Source organism: Oncorhynchus masou, chromosome 11, assembly GCF_036934945.1.
Source record: "Oncorhynchus masou masou isolate Uvic2021 chromosome 11, UVic_Omas_1.1, whole genome shotgun sequence".
Taxonomy (NCBI): Eukaryota; Metazoa; Chordata; class Actinopteri; order Salmoniformes; family Salmonidae; genus Oncorhynchus; species Oncorhynchus masou.
The window spans coordinates 58,752,926-58,779,090 of NC_088222.1; the positions used below are offsets into that span (position 1 = coordinate 58,752,926).

At 43.1% G+C, this 26,165-nt stretch overlaps 1 protein-coding gene across 5 annotated transcripts in view; it reads left to right on the forward strand.

Moving 5' to 3' along the window:
• Positions 1–26,165, forward strand: part of LOC135548887 (glutamate receptor 4) — a 184,262-nt gene that overhangs the window by 36,521 nt on the left and 121,576 nt on the right. The gene's annotated exons all lie outside the window — the stretch shown is intronic.

Below are 26,165 nucleotides of genomic sequence, written 5' to 3' on the forward strand. Positions count from 1 at the left end.
GGAGACATGATGCCCACTAAATGCTACAGAGGGCTAATGAGGACCTGCGTAGAGTAACACTTCCAAGGACAGGACCTGAAAGTCAACCCATCCTCTATCTGGAGACATGATGCCCACTAAATGCTACAGAGGGCTAATGAGGACCTGCATAGAGTAACACATCCAAGGACAGGGCCTGAAATGTTACAGAGGGCTAATGATGACCTGCATAGAGTAACACTTCCAAGGACAGGACCTGAAAGTCAACCCATCCTCTATCTAGAGACCATCCTACAGAGGGCTGAGGATCTAGAGTAACACTTCCAAGGACATGATCTGGAGACATGATGCCCACTAAATACAGAGGGCTAATGAGGACATAGAGAGGGGACCTGAAATGTTACAGATGAGGACCTGCATAGAGTAACACTTCCAAGGACAGGACCTGAAAGTCAACCCATCCTCTATCTGGAGACATGATGGAGACATGATGCCCACTAAATGCTACAGAGGGCTAATGAGGACCTGCATAGAGTAACACTTCCAAGGACAGGACCTGAAAGTCAACCCATCCCCTGTCTGGAGACATGATGCCCACTAAATGCTACAGAGGGCTAATGAGAGCAAGGCCTACAGTAAGGACGAGGACATGCTAGAGCATAGAGAGGCCCTGGATAATCATTTTTATTGGGAATTTGGCTGCTATGAGCGGAATGCTCATGGACCACAGCCAATCTGGCGGCAAAGAAAGACGCATCTTTACTTTGGTGAGTAACACAGGTATGAATCCAGTCACTAAACACATTTTTCAATCATTTTGTTCATGGAGTCTTGTACTAAACCAGGACGTTAGTGCACGAACACACACTAATGCCCTGGACCAGCACCTAGGCCTGATCGAACGTTCCCCTGATTAACTTACACTCTACAATACTGTACCAAGGCCCATATTTTTCAGATATGCAATCCAACTGTCGTAATGGGTTTCTTATGAACCATTTATGCAAATAAGGAATTATTAATCTCAGTTCGTTAGCGAAATATAATAAATAAATCAGCAGAATGTGGCAACTGAATCATGAGCTCAAGTAACTTTTATTTATTTCCGGTATCTAATGCATACAAAGCAGTCAGTCTGTTTTTTTTTTGTGTATTGATTAGCATTAAGGCTGAGTCCCAAATAGCAACATTTTCCCTATATAGTGCACAGCTTTTGACTAAAAGGGCTGCACTAAATAGGGAATAAGGGTGCAAAACCTAAAAGCAAAACGTTCCATATTCACATCAACCAGCTATTTTGGGTAAAAAATGTAAAGCTTCAATTTATAGCTTCAAACAGCATCAACCTAAAAAAATGTATTTAACTTGATAAGATATTTTGCTAATTTCAGTTAAAAATGTTGTACATTCTTAGATGTACACTACCGGTCAATTTTTTTTAAATAATAGTGAAGACATCAAAACTATGAAATAACACATATGGAAAAAGCAGCAGGAAAGCAGCCAACAAGTGCTCAGCATATGTGGGAACTCCTTCAAGACTGTTGATTAAGCATTCCAGGTGAAGCTGGTTGAGAGAATGCCAAGAGTGTGCAAAGCTGTCATCAGGGCAAAGGGTGGCTATTTGAATATAATATAAAATACATTTGGATTTGTTTAACACTTTTTTGGTTACTACATGATTCCATATGTGTTCGTAGTTTTGTCTTCACTATTATTCTACAATGTAGAAAATAGTAAAAATGAAGAAAAATCCTTGAATAAGTAGGTGTTCTAAAACTTTTGACCGGTAGTGTAGGTGTAAAGTACTTGAAATTGAATGAAAACTCACACATTGACACACACACACATACACGCACACACACATGAGTTTAGACCCATATAGATATACACTGCTCAAAAAACACTTAAACAACACAATGTAACTCCAAGTCAATCACACTTCTGTGAAATCAAACTGTCCACTTAGGAAGCAACACTGATTGACAAAAAAATTCTGTTGTGCAAATGGAATAGACAACAGGTGGAAATTATAGGCAATTAGCAAGACACTCCCAATAAAGGAGTGGTTCTGCAGGTGGGGACCACAGACCACTTCTCAGTTCCTATGCTTCCTGGCTGACGTTTTGGTCACTTTTGAATGCTGGTGGTACTTTCACTCTAGTGGTAGCATGAGACGGAGTCTACAACCCACACAAGTGGCTAAGGTAGTGCAGCTCATCCAGGATGGCACATCAATGCGAGCTGTGGCAAGAAGGTTTGCTGTATCTGTCAGCGTAGTGTCCAGAGCATGGAGGCGCTACCAGGAGACAGGCCAGAACATCAGGAGACGTGGAGGAGGCCGTAAGAGGGCAACAACCCAGCTGCAGGACAGCTACCTCCGCCTTTGTGCAAGGAGAAGCAGGAGGAGCACTGCCAGAGCCCTGCAAAAAGACCTCCAGCAGGCCACAAATGTGCATGTGTCTGCTCAAACGGTCAGAAACAGACTCCATGAGGGTGGTATGAGGGCCCGACATCCACAGGTGGAGGTTGTGTTTACAGCTCAACACCATGCAGGACGTTTGGCATTTGCCAGAGAACACCAAGATTTGCAAATTTGCCGCTGGTGCCCTGTGCTCTTCACAGATGAAAGCAGGTTCACACTGAGCACATGTGACAGACGTGACAGAGTCTGGAGACACCGTGGAGAACATTCTGCTGCCTGCAACATCCTCCAGCATGACCGGTTTGGCGGTGGGTCAGTCATGGTGTGGGGTGGCATTTCTTTGGGGGGCCGCACAGCCCTCCATGTGCTCGCCAGAGGTAGCCTGACTGCCAATAGGTACCGAGATGAGATCCTCAGACCCCATGTGAGACCAAATGCTGGTGCAGTTGGCCCTGGGTTCCTCCTAATGCAAGACAATGCTGGACCTCATGTGGCTGGAGTGTGTCAGCAGATCCTGCAAGAGGAAGGCATTGATGCTATGGACTGGCCCGCCCGTTCCCCAGACCTGAATCCAATTGAGCACATCTGGGACATCATGTCTCACTCCATCCACCAACGCCACGTTGCACCACAGACTGTCCAGGACTGCCACCTCATCAGGAGCATGCCCAGGCATTGTAGGGAGGTCATACAGGCACGTGGAGGCCACACACACTACTGAGCCTCATTTTGACTTGTTTTAAGGACATTACATCAAAGTTGGATCAGCCTGTAGTGTGGTTTTCCACTTTAATTTTGAGTGTGACTCCAAATCCAGACCTCCATGGGTTGATAAATTTGATTTCCATTGATAATTTTTGTGTAATTTTGTTGTCAGCACATTCAACTATATAAAGAAAAAAGTATTTAATAAGAATATTTCATTCATTCAGATCGAGGATGTGTTATGTTAGTGTTCCCTTTATTTTTTTGAGCAGTGTATATTGTTCTACTTAATCAGTGGTGTAAAGTACTTCAGTAAAATACTTTAAAATACTACTTAAGTAGTTTTTGGGCGTATCTGTACTTTACTTTACTATTTATATTTTTGACAACTTTTACTTTTACTGCATTCCTAAAGAAAATAAGGTACTTTTCCTCCGGTCATTTTCCCTGACAGCCAAAAGTACTCGTTACATTCTGAATGCCAGGCAGGACACGAACATTGTCTAATTCACGCACTTATCAAGAGAACATCCCTGGTCATCCCTACTGCCTCTGATCTGGCAAACTCACTAAACAGAAATGCTTTGTTTGTAAATTATGACTGTCCGTAAATTTAAAAAACAAGAAAATCATGCCTTCTGGGTTGCTTAATATAAATCATTTGAAATGATCTATACTTTTACTTTGGATACTTAAGGATATTTTAGAGATTACATTTACTTTTAAATACTTAAGTATATTTAAAACCAAATACTTTTTTTACTTTTACTCAAGTAGTATTTTACTGGGTGACTTTCACTTTTACTTGAGTCATTTTCTTTTACAATTGGGTACTTTTTCCACCACTGTATTTAATTCTATGTTTAGACCACTGTGGGTCTTCGCTTGACTTAAACCGGTGGCTTTGCTGCATTGAACTCTGCTAGCAAAAAAAATATTTATCTTCCCATTCTCTGCTCCTTTCGTGTTAGATCAGAGGGCTGGAGGCTTTGTCATGCACTGAGGGTGTACAGAGACTACAGGGAACGGGGTTACGGTGTGTGTTTTGGTGTAAAGTGGCACTCCTATGGGACATGGCTGGTGTTCTGTTTGGGTGAGCATGGGATTGAACTAAGAGAGGACTAATAGAGACAGAGGGAGAAAGAGTGGGAGGGAGGATGGGGGAGGGAGGGGGTAGAGAGGGACAGATAGAGAGAGGGGGAGGGGGAGAGAGAGAGAGCGGAAGGGATACAGAGAGAGAGAGAGAGAACGCTCCAGGGACAGAGGAGAGGAGGAGAGGCCTGATGTGGAGTGACAACTCCCTGACACCCCTCCCCCCTCAGTGATGTCCCTGCGCTGTCCGTATCCTAGAGTCTCCTGGAGTCAACACGGACTGGATCATGGACTGGACCATGGACTGGACTATGGACTGCCCTGGATGTATGGCGGTCTCACTGTGGTGACAATAGTTCTGAACAGAGAGAGAGGCTGTATATAATATATGCCATTTAGCACCCTTTATCCAAAGTGACAGTAGCGTGTGCGTACCTTTTCATATGCTCTACCAACTGAGCCACACAGGACCACAGGTGCAGTGAGCGAACCGTGAGAGAGGGATAGTGGCTATAAGGAATGATGTACGTAACTCTTCTGTTTTAGTCCTGCCGTCTGCTACGACCTGTGTAGGTTTCTAAGACTGTAGCTCAACAGCCTTTACATGGTATCCTTTCCTTATCTTTTGTCCTTGATATATACTGTATATCCATCATATTCCTGTAACCTAACCAGTGCTCACAGCAGTTGGCATGAAAGACAGGAGACAAGTCAAAGAGGCTAGTGGATACGACAGGAACACAGCTCAGGCTGGATACGACAGGAACACAGCTCAGGCCCGCTGTGTCTTTTCTCCCCTCTCCGGCTGGAGGGAGGATGGCGGTAGAGGGGAGAGATTAAGCTATTCCACGCGTGGTGGTTTGCTCAGCCCTACATTAAAAGGGTGATTTTGTTTGCTACACTCGCTAGCCTACTTGTAAGAGCCTCAGGGCTGGTGTGTGTGTCTGTTTGTGTGCCCGCATGCATCTACACATAGGCCTACAGCATGTGCGTGTGTACAGTATCTTATGCACCCTAGATGCGCTCATGTTCTGGTCTAAGGGGAGTTGTGTGGCCAAAGCACCAGAATAATGGTCAAATAGCAGACAACACACTAAAGCCTCAGATGCTTGTCCACTTGTGTCCAAATTTGGTCAGTCGCACATCTCCTCACAGCAAAAAGCCCTGGGTTGTGTTAAGTAGGCATGAAATGGGAAGAAAAATGTTAGAACTGAGAGGTTCTATTTGACCTTGTCCAATTGGAAACGCTTGAATTAGTTTTCTGTCGCGAACCGTTTTTCCTGCAATATACCGTAATGAACACAACCCAGTTTTGTTCTCTTTTGTAGGGTTATGTTGCTACATTTTGAAACGTTTATAAATCAGGAGACAGACAGACAGACAGACAGACAGACAGACAGACAGACAGACAGACAGACAGACAGACAGACAGACAGACAGACAGACAGACAGACAGACAGACAGACAGACAGACAGACAGACAGACAGACAGACAGACAGACAGACAGACAGACAGACAGACAGACAGACAGACAGACAGACAGACAGACAGACAGACAGTATGATTCCTCTTGAGGTAAATCTAAGTATGGAATGGATTACGAATATATATACATATATGTCAGAGTGGCATTGGACTAAGATAGTGGCATAGTATAGAGTACAGTAAATACATATGAGATGAGTAATGCAAGATACGGAGACATGATTAAAGTGGCTAGTGTTTCATTTCCTTAAAGTGGCCAGTGATTCCTAATCTATGTCTGTAGGCAGCAGCCTCTGATGTGCTGGAGATGGCTGTTTAACAGTCAGTGGTGTAGGATACAATACAATACAGTATGTACATATGAGATGGGTGATGCAATATGTAAACACAATTTAAAAGTGACTAAGATACCGTAGAGTAGTGTGGAGTGCAGTTTATACATATGAGATGAGTAATGCTAGATACGGAACATTATTAAAGTGGCTAGTGTTTCCTAATCTATGTCTACAGGCAGCTGCCTCTCATATGCTAGTGATGACTGTTTAGCAGTCTGATGCCCTTGAGATAGAAGCTGTTTTGAGATAGAAGCTATTTTTAGGTCTCTCTGTCCCAGCTTTGATGCACCTGTATTGACCTTCTGGATGATATCGGGGTGAACAGGCAGTGGCTCGGGTGGTTGTTGTCTTTGATGATCTTTGTGGCCTTCCTGTGACATCAGGTGTTGTAGGTGTCCTGGAGGGCAGATAGTTTGCCCCCGGTGATGAGTTGTGCAGACCTCACTACCCTCTGGAGAGCCTTACGGTTGTGGGCGGAGCAGTTGCCGGTACCAGGTGGTGATACAGCCCGACAGGATGCTCTCGATTGTGCATCTGTGTAAGTATGTGTTTTCGGTGACAAGTCAAATTTCTTCAGCCTTGTGAGGTTGAAGAGGTACTGTTGTGCCTTCTCCACCACACTGTCTGTGTGGGTGGACCATTTCAGTTTGTCCGTAATGTGTAGACCGAGGAACTTAAAGCTTTCCACCTTCTCCACTACTGTCGAGTTGATGTGGATAGGGGGATGCTCCCTCTTCAGTTTCCTGAAGTTCACGATCATCTCCTTTGATTTGTTGATGTTGAGTGAGAGGTTATTTTCCTGACACCACACTCCGAGGGCCCTCACCTCTTCCCTGTAGGCTGTCTTGTCATTATTGGTAATCAAGCCTACTACTGTAGTATCGTCTGCAAACTTTATGATTGAGTTGGAGTCGTGCATGGCCACGCAGTCATGGGTTAACAGGGAGTACAGGAGAGGGCTGAGAACGCACCCTTGTGGGGCCCCAGTGTTGAGGATCAGCGGGGTGGAGATGTTGTTTCATATCCTTTGAGAGCCGTCGTCGCTGTGGCTATTATTGAAGAAAATTCTCTCGGGAAAGAGTACGGTCGGTGTTGTTTTGGGTCAGCCTCTGGAATAAGAGAGCTCCAGGGAAATCGATATCCTGGTCGTAATGCTGGATGTTCTGGTTCCGCTCTAATATCCAAGAGTTCTTCCCAGCTCTATGTAATGACACAAAACAATTCCTAATAACGTAAAAAAATAGTACATAAACAAAATACTTCAGAGTTTCATAAGAGCGATGTTGCCATCCCCGTCGGCGCCGTCATACATTGGTGCCGTTTTCCTTGTATAATAAGGCGGAAAAACGAATAGACAAAATAAACGATTGGAAGGGGAGAGTTCCTCCAATGCCTATTCCCCTGTGTCATCTCTGGTGAGGTGTGATGGCAGAGAGATAGAGAGAGACACAGAGAGAGAGAGACAGATCGAGAGTCACAGAGGGCCAGACTGACAAATACACAGAAAGAGAGCGACAGAGACACAGACACAGAAAGAGAGTAAGCAGTGCAGAGGATAGAGTGGAGGTAGCGGTAGATAAATCCAGATCCCAGACGGTGTCGTTGCCTTCCATAATGAGGTCACAAACACACACTATCTCAGGCAATGATGAAGATTTATGGAGAGATAGAGGAGGAGAGGGTCCAAGTCACTGCACTGCAGCACAGTCACTGAAGTCTGTTGGACTGGACCCTGACCCGGACCTGGAGGAGCAAAGTAGTAAAAGTATAGAGAACCAATAAAGCACTCCACTGCTGGAGTGGGCATATGCTGTGTGTGTGACGTACAAGCACACAAATACACATGTATATAGACATAGGCACGGTTTAAGGCACACAAACGCACATATTGTCACGTTCTGACCTTTATTTGGTGGTCAGGGCGTGAGTTGGGGTGGGCAGTCTATGCTTGTTTTTCTATGATTTGGGTATTTCTATGTTTCGGCCGAGTATGGTTCTCAATCAGAGGCAGGTGTCATTAGTTGTCTCTGATTGAGAATCATACTTTGGTAGCCTGGGTTTCACTGTGTGTTTGTGGGTGATTGTTCCTGTCTCTGTGTTTGCACCAGAGACAGGAACAAAACAAAACATTTCTTGTTTTGTTAGTTTATTCATGTATAGTGTCTTTATAAATGAAACATGAATAACCACCACGCTGCGTTTTGGTCCGGCTCTCCTTCACCACAAGAAAACCGTATACACACATTGTACAGTACTGTACACGCCCATGAACTCACACACAGTTTGGCATATGTGTCTGACACAATCTTCATAAGCAGAATTCAAAAGCGTTCAACACACCATTAATATTCCACCACTCGTGTTCTACTCTCACCCACTACATTCCTTAGTACTTTGTGCCTGCGGGCCTGCGCATCACAGGAGGCTGGTGGCACCTTAATTGGGGAGGACGGGCTCGTGGTAATGGCTGTAAGTCCTTTTTCAAGGTTACAGTTAAACGTTAGAGACGTGCACAGCGGTGGAGGCTGCCTCTGGGAGGACGGCTCACATGGATGTGTTTGATGCAACTCCATTCACTCCGTTCCAGCCATTATTATGAGGCATCCTTTCCTAGGCTGCACATGTTTCTGAGGTTAAACTGTAACCTTGAAAAACAAGTCCCAATTTGCTAAAAATTGGAGTGTGTGTTCATTCATGCGGCTGACTTTGAATTCTAACTGAGAATTGTTCCACACAAACCCACTACAGCCCTCCTTTTAGCTGCCGTTTGTTTTTGTATTAATGTAATAATCCCTTTAACTCTGTGGTTATCAGTGTGATCTCGACTTTGGTGTTGCTCCTCATCACAGTGACATGGGCGCAGCAAGGGTGCAGCTTGCCTGCTTTATTGGTTCCACTTTCATGAAGCCTCCATAGAGAATGATAGAGGACTCTAGTGGCCAAAAGCCTGCTTTAGCATTGACAGATCCATTGAGGGCTTCCATCATATTAATGTAGTCAACTGGGTGGGATGTCCAACTTCATTGGCTGATCCCTACTAATGACCCTGCTGGAGTCCAACCAGGTCATCAAGAGGAATCAGCCAATCATTTTTCAGCCAAGCATTTCTCCAGTGCTGGCCGTGCTTTCCACCTGGCTACCCTGGCCAACATCTCAGCACCCCTGCAGCAACATTCTTATCGGCAGACTCAACAGCCTTGGTTTCTCAAATGACTGCTTCGCCTGGTTCACCAACTACTTCTCAGACAGAGTTCAGTGTGTCAAATCGGAGGGTCTGCCATCCGGACCTCTGGCAGTCTCTATGGCGGTGCCACAGGGTTCAATTCTTGGGCTGACTCTTTTCACTGTATATATCAATGATGTCTCTCTTGCTGCTGGTGATTCTCTGATCCACCTCTATGCAGACGACCCCATTCTGTATACATCTGGCCCTTCTTTGGACACTGTGCTAACAAATGTCCAAACGAGCTTCAACGCCATACAACACTCCTTCCGTGGCCTCCAACTGCTTTTAAATGCTGGTAAAACTGAGTGCATGCTCTTCAACCGATTGCTGCCTGCACCCTCCCACCCGACTAGCATCACTACTCGGTTCTGACTTAGAATATGTGGACAACTACAAATACCTAGGTGTCTGATTTGACTTTAAACTTTAAACTCTCCTTCCAGACTCACATTAAGCATCTCCAATCCAAAATCCAAAATAAAATCTAGAATCGGCTTCCTATGTCGCAATAAAGCCTCCTTCACTCATGCCGCCAAGCGTACCCTCGTAAAACTGACTATCCTACCGATCCTTGACTTTGGTGATGTCATTTACAAAATAACCCCCAACACTCTACTCAGCAAGCTGGATGTAGTCTATCACAGTGCCATCCGTTTTATCACCAAAGCCCCATATACTACCCACAACTGCGACCTGCATGCTCTCGTTGGCTGGCCCTCACTACATATCCGTCGCCAAACCCACATATTTCACTGGTCATCCCCAAAGCCAACACCTCGTTTGGCTGCCTTTCCTTCCAGTTCTCCGCTGTCAATGACTGGAACGAATTGCAAAAATCACTTAAACTAGAGACTTATCTCCCTCACTAACTCTTAAGCATCAGCTGTCAGAGCAGCTTACCGATCATTGCACCTGTAAATAGCCCATCTATAAATAGCCAGACCAACTACCTCATCCCCATATTATTTATCCTCTTGCCCTTTTGCACCCCAGTATCTCTACTTGCACATCATCATCTGCACATCTATCACTCCAGTATTAATGCTAAATTGTAATTATTTTCACCTCTATGGCCTATTTATTGCCTACCTCCCTACTCTTCTACATTTGCACACACTGTACATAGATGTTTCAATTTTTATTTTTTTGTTTGTGTAACACTGTTGTTGTTTTTGTCGCACTGCTTTGCTTTATCTTGGACAGGTCGCAGTTGCACACAGTTTTCAACTGGCCTAACTGGTTAAATAAAGGTGAAATAAAAAAATAGAAATGTGATGAAGACAATGGACTACTTCAAAATGGAGATTGCCTCAATGGAAACTATATAGGGATGATTTCACATCATTCTCTATAGAAGCCCCCCTTCTCCTTCTTCTTATCCAGAAACAGTTACGTCAGTAGAGGAGTATTTTGACTAGATGCTACGGACGGAAGTGACTTTAACAAAAGTCTCTCCTAACTTGCTACGAATTGTAACATATGTCCGTATCTGTGTGTGTGTGTGTGTGTGTGTGTGTGTGTGTCGGGGTAGCAGAGAAAAACAAGACACACACATCAGTTCAGGACAGGAAACTCTCCCAGTAATCCCACCAAGCAGTGAGGACTGAAGATGAATGGGGCTCAGTGCACTTTGCTACTTTCCTAAAATCTTCCTAATTAGATTTGCTTTCTTATCATCCGAAAAATCCAATTCAAACTCAGCAAGCTCTTCAGTTTTGTATGTGTGTCAGTGTGAGTGTGTACCTGTGTCTGCCTGTGGTGTCTGCGTGCGTGTGTGTGTGTGTGTGTGTGTGTGTGCGTGCGCATTTGTTTACAGTATGTGTATGTATTCTGCATGTCCCGTGTGTAACCCAGTGTTGTAGCAGTGCTTAGCGAAGTCTTCAGTCAGTAATCTGAACAGTCTGAACATCCAGATGGCGATTGCTTAATTTGCCTGTGACTTCTCCCCCTCAACGCCTCCCCCGCCTCTATGTCCCTGTGGCGGTGTTCAGGGAGCACGGCGCTCCCTTGCTGCTTGCCCTAACGCAGGACCAACGTGTTCAGGCATAATTACGTCCTGTACCCGGCTGGCATGTTTGTGTGTCACTGTTTAACAGGAACTTCCTCCTCCTCATCTCTGGCAGCTTGAGGTTGGCCGGGCGTTTGTATGGTGCACATATTAGGACATACAGTTGAAGTCGGAAGTTTCCATACACCTTAGCCAAATAGATTTAAGCTCAGTGTTTCACAATTCCTGACATTTAATCCTAGTAAATCCCAGTTAGGATCACCACTTTATTTTAAGAATGGGAAATGTCAGAATAATAGTAGAGAGATTGATTTATTTCAGCTTTTATTTTTTTCATCACATTCCCAGTGGGTCAGAAGTTTACATACACACAATTAGTATTTTGTAGCATTGCCTTTAAATTGTTTAACTTGGGTCAAATGTTTCGGGTAGCCTTCCACAATAAGTTGTTGTGAATTTTGGCCCATTCCTCCTGACAGAGCTGGTGTAACTGAGTCAGGTTTGTAGGCCTCCTTGCTCGCACACGCGTTTTCAGTTCTGCCCACAAATGGTCTATGGGATTGAGGTCAGGACTTTGTGATGGCCACTCCAATACCTTGACTATGTTGTCCTTAAACCATTTTGGCACAACTTTGGAAGTATTCTTGGGGTCATTTTCCATTTGGAAATCCCATATGCGACCTGATGTCTTGAGATGTTACTTCAATATATCAACATAATTTTCCTTCCTCATGATGCCATCTATTTTGTGAGGTGCACCAGTCCATCCTGTAGCAAAGCACCCCCACAACATGATGCTGCCACCCCTGTGCTTCACAGTTGGGATGGTGTTCTTCGGCTTGCAAGCCTCCCCCTTTTTCCTCCAAACATAACGATGGTCATTATGTCCAAACAGTTCTATTTTTGATTCATCAGACCAGAAGACCTTTCTCCAAAAAGTACGATCTTTGTCCCCATGTGCAGTTGCAAACCATAGTCTGGCTTTTTTATGGCGGTTTTGGAGCAGTGGCTTCTTCCTTGCTGAGCAGCCTTACAGGTTTCCTCCAGCATCTTCACAAGGTCCTTTGCTGTTATTCTGGGATTGATTTGCACGTTTATCTCTAGGAGACCGAACACGTCTCCTTCCTGAGCTGACTGCTGCGTGGTCCCATGGTGTTTATACTTGTGGTCTATTGTTTGTACAGATGAACGTGGTACCTTCAGGTGTTTGGAAATTGCTCCCTTGGATGAACCAGACGTGTGGAGCTCTCCAATTTTCTTTCTGAGGTCTTGGCTGATTTCTTTTGATTTTCCCATGATGTCAAGCAAAGAGGCACTGAATTTGAAGGTAGGCCTTGAAATACATGCACAGGTACACCTCCAATTGACTCAAATTATATCAATTAGCCTATCAGAAGCTTCTAAAGCCATGACATAATTTTCTGGAATTTTCCAAGCTGTTTAAAGGCACAGTCAACTCAGTGTATGTAAATGTCTGACCCACTGGAATTGTGATACAGTGAATTATAAGTGAAATAATCTGTCTGTAAACAATTGTTGGAAAAATGACTTGTGTCATGCACAAAGTAGATGTCCTAACCGACTTGCCAAAACTATAGGTTGTTAACAAGATATAACAACATATATGTGACTTCAGACATTGGATGTCTAACGTCGGATGTTCTTCCTAATATGGACACGTACAGTCGCTCAGTTCTGCTCTATGCCCGCTGCCTTTATTCACAGTACGGTGTCTGTAGCTGTGTGCACTCAGCCAATCCTCTCCTCCTTTACTCGGTGTCTGTAGCTGTGTGCACTCAGCCAATACTCCTCTCCCTGTGTGTATCCTCTCCTCCTTTATTCACAGTACGGTGTCTGTAGCTGTGTGCACTCAGCCAATACTCCTAGCTGTGTGCACTCAGCCAATACTCCTCTTTCTCTCCCTGTGTGTATCCTCTCCTCCTTTATTCACAGTACTCCTTTATTCCAGTACGGTGTCTGTAGCTGTGTGCACTCAGCCAATACTCCTCTTTCTCTCCCTGTGTGTATCCTCTCCTCCTTTATTCACAGTACGGTGTCTGTAGCTGTGTGCACTCAGCCAATACTCCTCTTTCTCTCCCTGTGTGTATCCTCTCCTCCTTTATTCACAGTACGGTGTCTGTAGCTGTGTGCACTCAGCCAATACTCCTCTTTCTCTCCCTGTGTGTATCCTCTCCTCCTTTACAGTACGGTGTCTGTAGCTTGCACAAACTCCTCTTTCTCTCCCTGTGTGTATCCTCTCCTCCTTTATTCACAGTACGGTGTCTGTAGCTGTGTGCACTCAGCCAATACTCCTCTTCACAATCCGGATCTATCGCTCCTTCTCTCTCTCCATGTCTTTTTCTTTCTATTGCTGGTATCAGAAGGTTGGTGTCAGTTCTCTGCCTCCGTTTGACATGCTCCACTGTCCCTACTCCTTCGCTCGCTCACTCTCTCACTCCTCTTTCTCTCCCTGTGTGTATCCCCTACTCCGCTCCTATCCACTGGGTCTGACTAATGACCTTGCAAGTGTAGGGGGCAGGGGGCCTGTCTGCCTGCCTGCCCCCCCCCCCTCTCGCTCTCTATTTCTCTATGTTTGTCTGTCTGTCTGTCTCTCTGTCTCTCTGCCTCTCTCTGTCTCTCTCCCTGTCTGTCTCTCACTCTCTTGCTCTCTTTCTCTATCTCGCTCTCTTTCTCTATCTCGCTCTCTATCTCTCTCTCTCTCTCTCTCTCTCTCTCTCTGTCTCTCTCTCTCTCTGTCTCTCTCTCTCTGTCTCTCTCTGTCTGTCTCTCTCTCTCTGTCTCTCTCTCTCTGTCTCTCTCTCTGTCTGTCTCTCTCTCTGTCTCTCTCTCTCTCTCTGTCTCTCTCTCTGTCTCTCTCTCTCTCTCTGTCTCTCTCTCTGTCTCTCTCTCTCTGTCTCTCTCTCTCTGCGCCTGTCTCTCTATCTCTCTCCGTCTGCCTGTCTTTTTTTCTCTTATCTCTTGTCTCTCTCTCTCTTTCAGAATATATAAAGAGTGTGTGGTGGGGAAATTAATATCACAACCCAAAGTGCAACATCAACATCAAAGAACAGAGAGAGAGATATAGTCTTACACAGCTGAGATCAACTCTGTTGTTCGTGTCAATTATGTTATTGTGCAATAACGTGATTGTCGTTTTATCTGTCAACAGTCAACTCCCTGTCAATCTCCTTATTGCCGTTATTGTGCGATATATTGACCTTGTTGCAGTGTTGACTTGTGTCGATACCGATCTCATTGCACTCCGTTGGTAATTAGCGAGGTAAAACGATGCACAGTCATGGATTTATTGGAATCGCTGATGCAAACACTGGAAATGAATAAGGAATTCATTCAATTAATCCTCTTTGGCAATTTAGTTTTTTGTCTTCGTCTCTCCTTTCATTCATGATTAGCGCCAGCTGAGAATGGAGTCTCCTGGCATTCCCGTGTATCAAAGTAAATGACTCTTCTTAAATCATCAACTCCACTTCCTTGTCTCTCAGGGTATATTGCCCCTGTAAATATCATTTAGGTCTCTCTCTTTTATCAAATGTTTTTTTTTTTTTTTTTGGGGTTTGGCTTTTGCAAACTGCTATTGGTGGTGTCTAAAATAACATTATACAGTTAGTAAGGGGAAGAGGGAGGAGGGTGGTGCATGTTTACGTTATAAGCACAGGATAAATAAAACATTGTTATATTGTATCTCTAAAATGTCTATGCTTTAATTACACAGTTTGTTATACATGGCAGTGTTCTTCTATTTAAAGTAAAGGTGATAAAAACAATCATTGTGGTATACGGTGTCCAGATTAGGACAGTAGTAGGGTACAAATAGGGCCACCTCATTCTAAAAGGAGAACTGGGTAGTTGTGAATGATTAAAATTCACCTTTTATGTACATTGCTTGGCAGTGGTCTTTAATCCTGGGTGTGCAGGCTTTGGTTACAGTCCAGTGCTGACACACTTAATCAAACTAATCAAGGTCCCAGTGTGCAGTTGATCAGTAGAATCAGGTGTTTTAGTGCTCGGCCGGAACAAAAGCCTGCACACACTGTTAAGTCTTATAGGGTAGGGGTCCCAGTATCTAGGGGTCTGGTCAGACAAACATCTCGCCTATCACATCACTCCCTGTTGGTTTTAATGAGCTCTGGTTTGCCAATGTGAATGTCAATTATAATTGTCCCGCAGGACTGAAACCCATCTTCTAAGTCATCAACAAGACAACAGAAATCTCAGCTCTTGATTGTCTTTCGAATTTGAAATATGCCTCAACCTCTTTTGAAGAATAACATAACGGAGGGAGGGGTGATTGAACGAGACACCATGCAGTGGAAGGGTTCGCGGGAGTAAAACAGATGCAGCGAGAGACAGAGAAGAGATACCAATAATATGGTCATGTTGATGAATGTGTCTCTGCTGGTTAACGGTATGATTCAGGGGAAATCTGCCTGGAGGAAATGTCATTCTACATGATCATTTCTGATCTACCTCTGTGTGGGTGTGTCTAAACCTATCGATGTTACCTTGACACACACACACACACACACACACACACACACACACACACACACCTCTCTCTCAATTAAATTCATAGTCACTATATTGGCATGAGAAACATTGTTTGTCTCTGTCCTGTCTCTGTCTCTGTCTCTCTCTCTCTCTCTGTCTCTCTCTCTCTGTCTCTCTCTCTCTGTCTCTCTCTCTGTCTCTCTCTCTCTGTCTCTCTCTCTGTCTCTCTCTGTCTCTCTCTCTGTCTCTCTCTGAGCTGTGCAACTCTACAGTTGAGCTAAGGGATTAATCCCAGCATTGAATTTAAAGGGAGAGAAACGTTACCAAAGTAAGTGAAAGAAACAAAAGTAAGAAGGAACAAATGTAACAACATGAAGAGTAAACATCTCTCTCTCTCAAATTCTGTTTGCCTTTTACTTCCTCCTCTGACTTTTTCTCTGACAGTGTTTCCCCGCACTAGAGGTACAGCTAATGCAGTGCCTTCGGAAAGTATTCAGACCCCTTGACTTTTTCACATTTTGTTTCATAACAGCCTTAGTCTAAAATTGATGACATTGTTCCCCCCCCTTCAATCTACACACAATACCCCATAATGACAAAGCAAAAATAGGTTTCTAGAAATGTTTGCAAATATATATATTTTTCAAATGAAATATCATATTTACATAACTATTCAGACCCTTTACTCAGTACTTTCTTGAAGCACTTTTGGTAGCGATTATAACCTTGAGACTTCTTGGGTATGACGCGACAAGCTTGGCACACCTGTATTTGGGGAGTTTCTCCCATTCTCAAGCTCTGTCATGTTGGATGGGGAGCGTCGCTGCACAGCTACTTTCGGGTCTCTCCAGAGATTGTACATCGGGTTGAAGTCCAACTCTGGCTGGGCCACTCAAGGACATTCAGAGACTTGTCCCGAAGCCACTCCCGAAGCCACTCCTGCATTGCCTGGCTGTGTGCTTAGGGTCATTGTCCTGTGGGAAGGTTAATATTTTCCCCCAGTCTGAGGTCCTGAGTGCTCTGGAGCAGGTTCTCATCAAGGATCTCTGTACTTTGTGACTTTCATCTTTCCCTCAATCCTAACTAGTCTCCCAGTTCCTGCCACCACCATGCTTCACCGTGGGGATGGTGACAGGTGTCATCCAGACGCTTGACATTCAGACCAAAGATTTCAATCTTGATTTCATCAGACCAGAGAATCTAGTTTCTCATGGTCTGAGAGTCCTTTGGGTGCATTTTGGCAAAATCTAAGCGGGCTGTCATGTACCTTTTACTGACAGGTGGCTTCCGTCTGGCCACTCTACCATAAAGACCTGATTGGTGGAGTGCTGCAGAGATGGTTGTCCTTCTGGAAGGTTCTTCCATCTCCACAGAGGAGCACTGTCAGGGTGACCATCAGGTTCTTGGTCTCCTCCCTGGCCAAGGCCCTTCTCCTCTGATTGCTCAGTTTGGCCAGGCAGCCAGCTCTAGAAAGATGCTTGCTGGTTCCAAACTTCTTCCGTTTAAGAATGATGGAGGCCACTGTGTTCTTGGGGACCTTCTTGGGGACCTTCAATGCTGCAGAAATGTTTTGGTACCCTTCCACAGATCTGTGCCTCGACACAATCCTGTCTCGGAGCTCTACAGACAATTCCTTCGACCTCATGGCTTGGTTTTTGCTCTGACATGCACTGTCAACTGTGGGACCTTACAGACAGGTGTGTGCCTTTCCAAATCATGTCCAATCAATTGAATTTACCACAGATGGACTCCAATCAATTTGTAAAAATGTCTGAAGGATGATCAGTGAAAATAGGATGCACCTGAGCTCAATATTGAGTCTCATAGCAAAGAGCCTGGGCTTCTATGGGCTTGGGCTCATGAAATGTCTTTAATATTGTCATGTTCTGACCTTTATTTTCCTTTGTTTTGTCATTATTTAGTATGGTCAGGGCGTGAGTTGGGGTGGGCAGTCTATGTTTTGTGTTTCTATGTTTCGGTTTCTGTTTCGGCCTAGTATGGTTCTCAATCAGAGGCAGGGGTCGTTAGTTGTCTCTGATTGAGAACCATATTTAGGTAGCCTGGGTTTCACTGTTGGTTTGTGGGTGTTTGTTTCCGTGTCTGTGTTTGTCACCACACGGGACTGTTTCGGTTTGTTTTTCGTTCATGTTCACATTTATTGTTTTTTATTTCTTAGTGTTCAGTTTGTTTTATTATAAACGATATGGACACTTACCACGCTGCGTTTTGGTCCGATCCCTGCCACACCTCCTCTTCAGACAAAGAGGAGGAAATCTGGCATTACAAATATAGGGCTCATTTAATGTATGGTTCATCAGGCTCAGCTAGCATCAGGCTTGAATTTTTGTTACATATGCAAAACTTTATTGACAATCATTTTTATCGTTTTTTTCAAGCTACTTTCTTAAAACAAAAATTGTTGGAGATTTGATCACTAAATGTATCAGGCCATTGCATAGGCCTATAGGTAGGTGGCCGTTGTATGATATTAATATAAAACATAATAAATCTATATATAGACTATATAAAGGAAGAGAAGCGTAGGCCTCAGAGAGATAGAGAGATAGATGGCATGGTACGACACCAACTTGCATTTCTTTATATCAGATGACAACTGCGTCTGCTATACAGATATAGACGTACAGAAGGAGGGTAATTTGACATTTTTTGATCCAAATATTTTGTATAAAGATAAGATTTATATTGTTAGATTATAGGATTAACTCTGGTAGGCCTGAAACGGTCTTCCTCAGCTCTTCCTCAAGTCCAAATGTTGTAGTCAGTTGGACCTCCGGGACAAACTCACTTCATATCATAGGGACAAACTCACTTCATATCATAGGGACAAACTCACTTCATATCATAGGGACAAACTCACTGCATATCATAGGGACAAACTCACTTCATATCATAGGGACAAACTCACTTCATATCATAGGGACAAACTCACTTCATATCATAGGGACAAACTCACTTCATATCATAGGGACAAACTCACTTCATATCATAGGCTTGCAGTAGCTAAAGCTCAATAATAGCCACACCATACCATACCTTCACGAAAGTTTCTAAACGTTATTAGGGACATATCAGAAGTATGCCAAGCCATTGCTTATAGGGAAAATATGAGCAGAAAACACAACATTACTGTTGTAACTTAATTTGGCCAAAGAAAATGGCTCAACAGGATGAAACAAAACACTTGCGAAATAGTTTAAACAAAAGTTTTGAACAGGCTATATTGCAGCAATAACCAACAAAGGCAAGTACCTACCACACCCCAAAAGTGACAGAAATAAGCTAATGTTATTTATTTCACAACAGACCTACTTATAACCTAATAGTGTTTATAATAATGATACAACAAATGATTATGAATCAATTTAAGTTCCAAAATTAACATCCAACCTGAATAGGGAGGTGCACCGTAGCCTGTATTCTTCTCTCAATCCACCACAATATTGCAATTTATAGGCCAAGGCTCCTCTGTTGCTCTCTCCTCAGCAGCAGGCATACCTGCGCGCAAGACGTGGGAGAATGATGCAGAAGTGCGAATTTGGGGTGTAGACAATTTGGCCTACTATAGTTGTATTAATCAGAGTTTAATTCCTAGCGAATGTGCCCGCTCTGGTATTGGCACGTGCGCTCCAGCCGATCAGTGCAGGTATAGCCTAGTAAAAGTACAAATACAGCCAGACTGGCTTGCTACTGTGCCTTTCTAGACCGTACAAACTATCGAGTGGACCCACAACTAATCCAAATCGAATGAAACATTCAAATCACAGGGCTTTTGCACAGTTATTCAAATTACATTTTCGCTGCAGCCTAGAGTAGGCTAGAATGTTGTACTCACTGGAAATACAATGAAGCTATTCATTGCATTTGCATTGCATTGTGGGGGTGTAGACTAGTCTAGGTAGGATAATTGTATTGTCCTAAAACACGATCAATGGGGGAGATATTTTAGCTGTGTGTCATGTCTTCACTGTTCCCATCTCTTTTTGTCAATTCATATATAAAAAAAATGTATGCTGCTTTGAATATTTCTATGCGTGGTATGATTGCTCGTTAGCCTATTGCAGATCTGGACAAATGTTCCACCTACCGCTACTGTCACTATGAATGGTGAATAGAGGGCAGGATAGACAGTTAGACTGGAAGACTATACTGACCTGTGGCATAGTGAAAGTTAGCACACTGAAAACCGTAGTGCATAAGGGAGGAAGCAAAACACCTTGATAAAGCAGATGAGGAAATGTGAATATATGGAAGACATTATAAAGTAAAACCTGCAAAAGAACGAATGGAGACCAGGAGGAAAAAACCCCGGTGCCCGATAAAAAAACACACACAACTCCTCTCCTATTTTGGACCACCCCTCCCCCCTGGTAAATTGCAATATGCCCCTTAGAGAGGAAAATAGGAGGAATTAACTTTTGATACAATACACACCCCACCACACCCCCAAACACAACTAACTAGCAAACAACTAAACATCAGAACACATTCATGTCTGATGGTATATAGACATAGTATATATATCTATATCATATATATATGATAGTATCTGGGCTATATCAGGCGACTTATACTCTAGCCCTTACAGAATGAGTTGGATGGATACTGGTGGTAGGGCAGGGAAGGCTGCACTAGATTGGAGGTAACACATTTAGGATCTGTGTGTGTGTGTGTGTGACTGGCACTACTATCCTCTATGGATGGAGAGTAAAGGAGCTGTAAGAGTCTTTAAAAAAGACCCAGGAAAAGGTATAAATAAAGGACTGAGCTTGGGGGGGTGCTCTCCTTTCTCTTTCCCCCTCTCTCTCCCTCTTTCTCCCTCTTTCTCCCTCTTTCTCTCTCTCTCTCCCTCTTTCTCCCTCTTTCTCAGGCTCCACTGCACCAGTTGAAAAGAGAAAGAGGAGAAAATGAAATATATAAATCAGGACAAACAGAGAATTCTCTCATGGGAGGGGAGATACTACAAACACGAAGGGGGAGGGGATGGAGAAAGGCACAGTGGGAGACAGAGGAGGAGCGAAGAAATGAGCACACCAGGTAGAGAGGAAATGGAGAAATACTGAAAAGAAAGGGGAAGAGAGTGAAAGAATATCAGGAAAGGAAGAGAGAAGGTGGTTTGAGAGGGAGGTACCTATGGTAGACAGAGAACTAGCAAGAGAGAAAGAATGATATCAGGAAAGGAAGAGAGAAGGTGGTTTGAGAGGGAGGTACCTATGGTAGACAGAGAACTAGCAAGAGAGAAAGAGACATAGTGGCACACGGTGTAAAGAGAGATATGGGGCAACTCAGGCTGGGAGGCACATCGCACTGATCTACTTTTGGTAGAAGGAAGGAATGAGTGCTTCTACCAAAGTGTTTGTTTAATGTCGCGATGGCATTGTGGGAATGTTGTGGCCGCGTCACCGTGGCAAAAAGCAGACGGAGTAGGGGAGGAGAGAGAAGCGGGCCGCCTCTTCACAGGAAGTGACTGTGAGGAAATGTCACAGTATAAATATTGTCCACCCACTTCACCCTGGGCTACTCCCTAATCTGTTTATATCCCAAATCTAGTTAAAGCTGATCATGAATATTAATTAGGTACACGTGTTAGAAAATAAAATGTCACTCAACCATAGCTGTGGGTCTGCATTTGTCAATTATATGTAAATCACAAGATGTTGAAGTGAAGACTGACACTTGCACACACACACACACACACACACACACACACACACACACACACACACACACACACACACACACACACACACACACACACACACACATACATACAGTACATCACCTTTTAGTCTCCTGCGCAGACAGTATCATATTATCAATCACCATATACATTTAGTAATGCAGCATCAGCACCATGAATGAAGCTATCATGTCTAAGTCCCCGGCGTTGGTTTTCCCAAAGGCTTGAGCATCCCAAATGGCACCCAATTCCCTATGTAGTGCCCTACTTTTGATGAGCCCTGGTCAAAACTAGTACACTACGTAGGGAATATGGTGCCATTTGGAACACAAAGTAAAAGCCTTGTCTGAGTGGTAAATCACACATCCAGCTTTCACATTTGGTTCCTTGGAAGTTGTGGGAAACATACTTTTTTGGTTCTGGGAACGAAGCCTTACGTTTCGTGACAGGTAAAATTTGACGTTTTCAGAAATGAAAATTTTGCCTGTTCTGGGAATATTGATTTTTAGGTTGCAGGGAGGTTCTGTGAACATTTTACTCTCTGGTTCCATGAAAGTCATCCAGTGGGAGGTTTTATTTATTAACGCTCTGAGAATGTAAATTATAGGTTATTTGGAGGTTTTTGAAATACTTTCTTAAAACTTTCACTGAATGTTTCAATAAGACTTTTAATAATACTGCTAGCTTATTTATTTATTATGACATGACATCATTTAGATTCAAACCTATAATCTTCTGTTCTCTATCTATGGAATTTGTTCACTGCGCCTCGAGGACGGAGCTAGCATGCCATGTTTTTTTTACACATTTTTAGGTTTTCATTTTAATCTATTCAAACAGACACCATTTCAAAGGAAACAAGGGCTCATTAAGATCAGATGGAGACAATTAGTGGGGGATGCCAACACAGCTGAATACACTTAACAATATTGACAATCATGTTGTGTTGATGCTGAAAACGGAATGTTTGTTTTTCAATAGCATTCTTGGAACGTTGTGGTATTTATGGAATGATTTCTTAACATTTTTGGAACAATTTTAGAACATTACTTTATATAGAGTCACGAGGAAACGTGTAGGAAACTTTATGCTGAAGTACTGAAATTCAAACAGAAGAACGCTGGATCTTAACCTTCTCGGAGTTATTTGAGAACATTCCCAATGTTAACTATTTGGTGAACATTCCTAGAACATTATAAACAGTTTAATGAAATGTAAATGTAACAATGTTTGAACTTTTAAGAAATGTACTGTTAAAGTTATGAAATACCAATATAATTTTTTTGCCATGTTCGTTAAATGTGCTGAGAATATTCCAAAGCCAGGCAACTACTACATCATTCCCAGATATTTCTGGGAAGATTGTATGCAAAATAACATAGGAAAACCACGCTCTCACCAAGTTTTAAGAAGCATATGGTTCTCAGAACGTTATTTGCTAGCTGGGTAGCGTGTCAAAGTCGCTCAAGTGGAGACTTTCTACATACTTCCACCATTATCTCTCAATCGCAGGAAGTTGCCACACACACACACACACACATACCCACACTTTACCATCTCCCAAGCTGACTCATGTTTTATGGATGATAAGTGGTTAAGAATTTCCTGGGAGTTTAGTTAAGTCCTGCCTGGACATTTTAGCCATTTTAATATACGCCTGTTGAGGAGTGTTACGAATTCCATTCATGCTTCTCTGTGTTCCTTTATAGTTTCCCTAGAAATTTGAGATGGGAAAAGTTTTTTTTTTTTTTTTACATTACTGGTAGGCATTTTTCTTCTTATGTCTGTGAACTCCTTTTCATTACAGTTGTGATTATAGTGTAAAGCACTGAGGGGTATATATCCGTAGTTATAAACTGGGTGGTTTGAGCACTGAATACTGATTGGCTGACAGCCGTGGTATTTCAGACCGTATAAAAGGGGTATAACAAAACATTTATTTTTACTGCTCTAATTACATTGCTAACCAGTTTATAAAAGCAATAAGGCACCTTGGGGGTTTGTGGTATATGGCCAATATACCACGGCTGTCACGCCCTGGTCGAAGTATATTGTGTTTGTCTTCATTTATTTGATCAGGCCAGGGTGTGACATGGGTTTAGTGTGGTGTGTTTTGTCTTGGGGTTTTGTTAGGTATTGGGTTTGTGGCTTAGTGGGGGTATCTAGCATAGTCTATGGCTGTCTGGAGTGGTTCTCAATCAGAGGCAGGTGTTTATCGTTGTCTCTGATTGGGAACCATATTTAGGCAGCCATATTCATATTTCGTGGGTGATTGTTCCTGTCTCTGTGTTTGTTGTCACCAGATAGGAATAACAGATAGGCTGTTTAGGTTTTCAGGTTACGTTTGTTGTTTTATATTGTTCGTGTTTATTCGTTCATTAAACATGTATGAAAATTACCACGCCGCATTTTGGTCCGATCCTTGCTACACCTCTTCGTTAGAGGAGGAGTTAGAAGAAAACCGTAACAACGGCTAAGGACTGTATCCAGGCACTGCATAGAACAGCCCAAACCCCCGAGCTGCCTTTTTGCTTAAAAGTATAACATATACACTACTGTTCAAAAGTGTGGGGTCACTTAGAAATGTCCTTGCTTTTGAAAGAAAAGCTATTTTTTGTCCATTAGAATAACATCAAATTGATCAGAAATACAGTGTAGACATTGTTAATGTTGTTAATGACTATTGTAGCTGGAAACGGCAGATTTTTTTATGGAATATTTACATAGGCGTACAGAGGCCCATTATCAGCAACCATCACACCTGTGTTCCATTGGCATGTTGTGTTAGCTAATCCAAGTTTATAATTTTAAAAGTATAATTGATTATTAGAAAAATATTTTGCAATTATGTTAGAACAGCTGAAAACTATTGTTCTGATTAAAGAAACAATACATCTGGACTTCTTTGGACTAGTTGAGTATCTGGAGCATCAGCATTTGTGGGTTTGATTACAGGCTCAAAATGGCCAGAAACAAAGACCTTTCTTCTGAAACTCGTCAGTCTGTTCTTGTTCTGAGAAATGAAGGCTATTTCATGTGAGAAATTTCCAAGAAACTGAAGATCTCGTACAACGCTGTGTACTACTCCCCTCACAGAACAGTGCAAACTGGCTCTAACCAGAATTTAAAAAGGAGTGGGATTCCCCAGTGCACAACTGAGCAAGAGGACAAGTACATTAGAGTGTCTAGTTTGAGAAACAGACACCTCACAAGTCCCCAACTGGCAGTTTCATTAAATTATACCCGCAAAACACCAGTCTCAACGTCAACAGTGAAGAGGTGACTCCGGTTCCTCTGTCCAGTGTCTGTGTTCTTTTGCCCATCTTAATCTTTTCTTTTTATTGGCCAGTCTGAGATATGGCTTTTTCTTCAACTCTGCCTAGAAGGCCAGCATCCCGGAGTTACCTCTTCACTGTTGACGGTGAGACTGGTGTTTTGCGGGTACTATTTAATGAAGTTGCCATGCCTACGCTGTATTTCTGATCAATTTGATGTTATGGACAAAAATATGCTTTTCTTTCAAAAACAAAGACATTTCTACGTGACCCCAAACTTTTTAATGGTAGTGTATATATACAGCCTCGGGTGGTTGTTGAGGTTGAACTATGGTCATGACCAGAATGTATTTTTTCAACAAAAAAATTCTATGGGGTGTAAACTGTTTTTTTGTGTAAAATAATTTTCATGGTGTAGTTTTTTGTGATTGTGCTTTAGAGGCATACTGAAGCACATCTGCCTCTGGTGATGATGGTGTTGAGGTTGAGTTACAGTCATGACAGAATTTTTAAGTTTGTGGTAATTGCAGTTTTTTTTATTAACGCCTTCTCATGATCGTTTTCTGTGATTGTTGTGTGGAATACTGAACAGTGTCTGCCTCTCGTGATGGTGAGGTTAAGTTACGGTCATGACCGTATTTTAACCATCAGTCACAGCTCGTCCCATAAGGAAGGCCTGAGTGAGTTGTCTAGCTAGCATTGGCTGACAGCTGAATGCACTGTAGGCTCACAGTGTGCACTTAGGTTATTGTGTACTTGCCTGTATGTTCTCAGGTTTGAATGACTTGTGTTTTTATCATGTCCTTGGTTCCTCCTTGTATAGATTTGTATCACAGGACCTACCTGGGTCCTCTCTTCTCATGCCAAGTAAGTAGAAGTTGCTATCTAACCACTGACACAAGGTCAGATTTATTTTCATTAAGATAATGGTTGAGGTTTGGATTGAAGGTGGGAAAATCTGTTAATCTAATCCTAGATCTGTGGTTATTCGAACTCAAGTAACTTCAAATGGTTTGACATTAAGAACTGCCAATCTCCACACACACACACACACACACACACACTCTTTCACTCACTCCAATACCCCACACCAGGACTCATGGGCTCTCACACTGTTACGGTCAGTCTCTTTAAAAAATATAACAACCTTCTCTCAACTTCCTCCCCTCCACCCCATTCCCTCCTTCTCTCCACTCTCTTGGTATTTCAAGGTGGATTTCCGGCCTGTTTTTATGACACTCTTTACTATTTTTAAAGGAGAACGTTGAGGAGGTGGAGATGAGGAGGGATGACAGGGTAAAGGACGTGGGGGGGAACCCCCATTGGCACGGTGGGAGATGTATTAGAGCAGACGGCACGTAAGGTGGGGTAGAGGGAGGACAGGGAAGAGTGGGGTGGTAGTCTGTCGATGGCAGTCATGCACGATG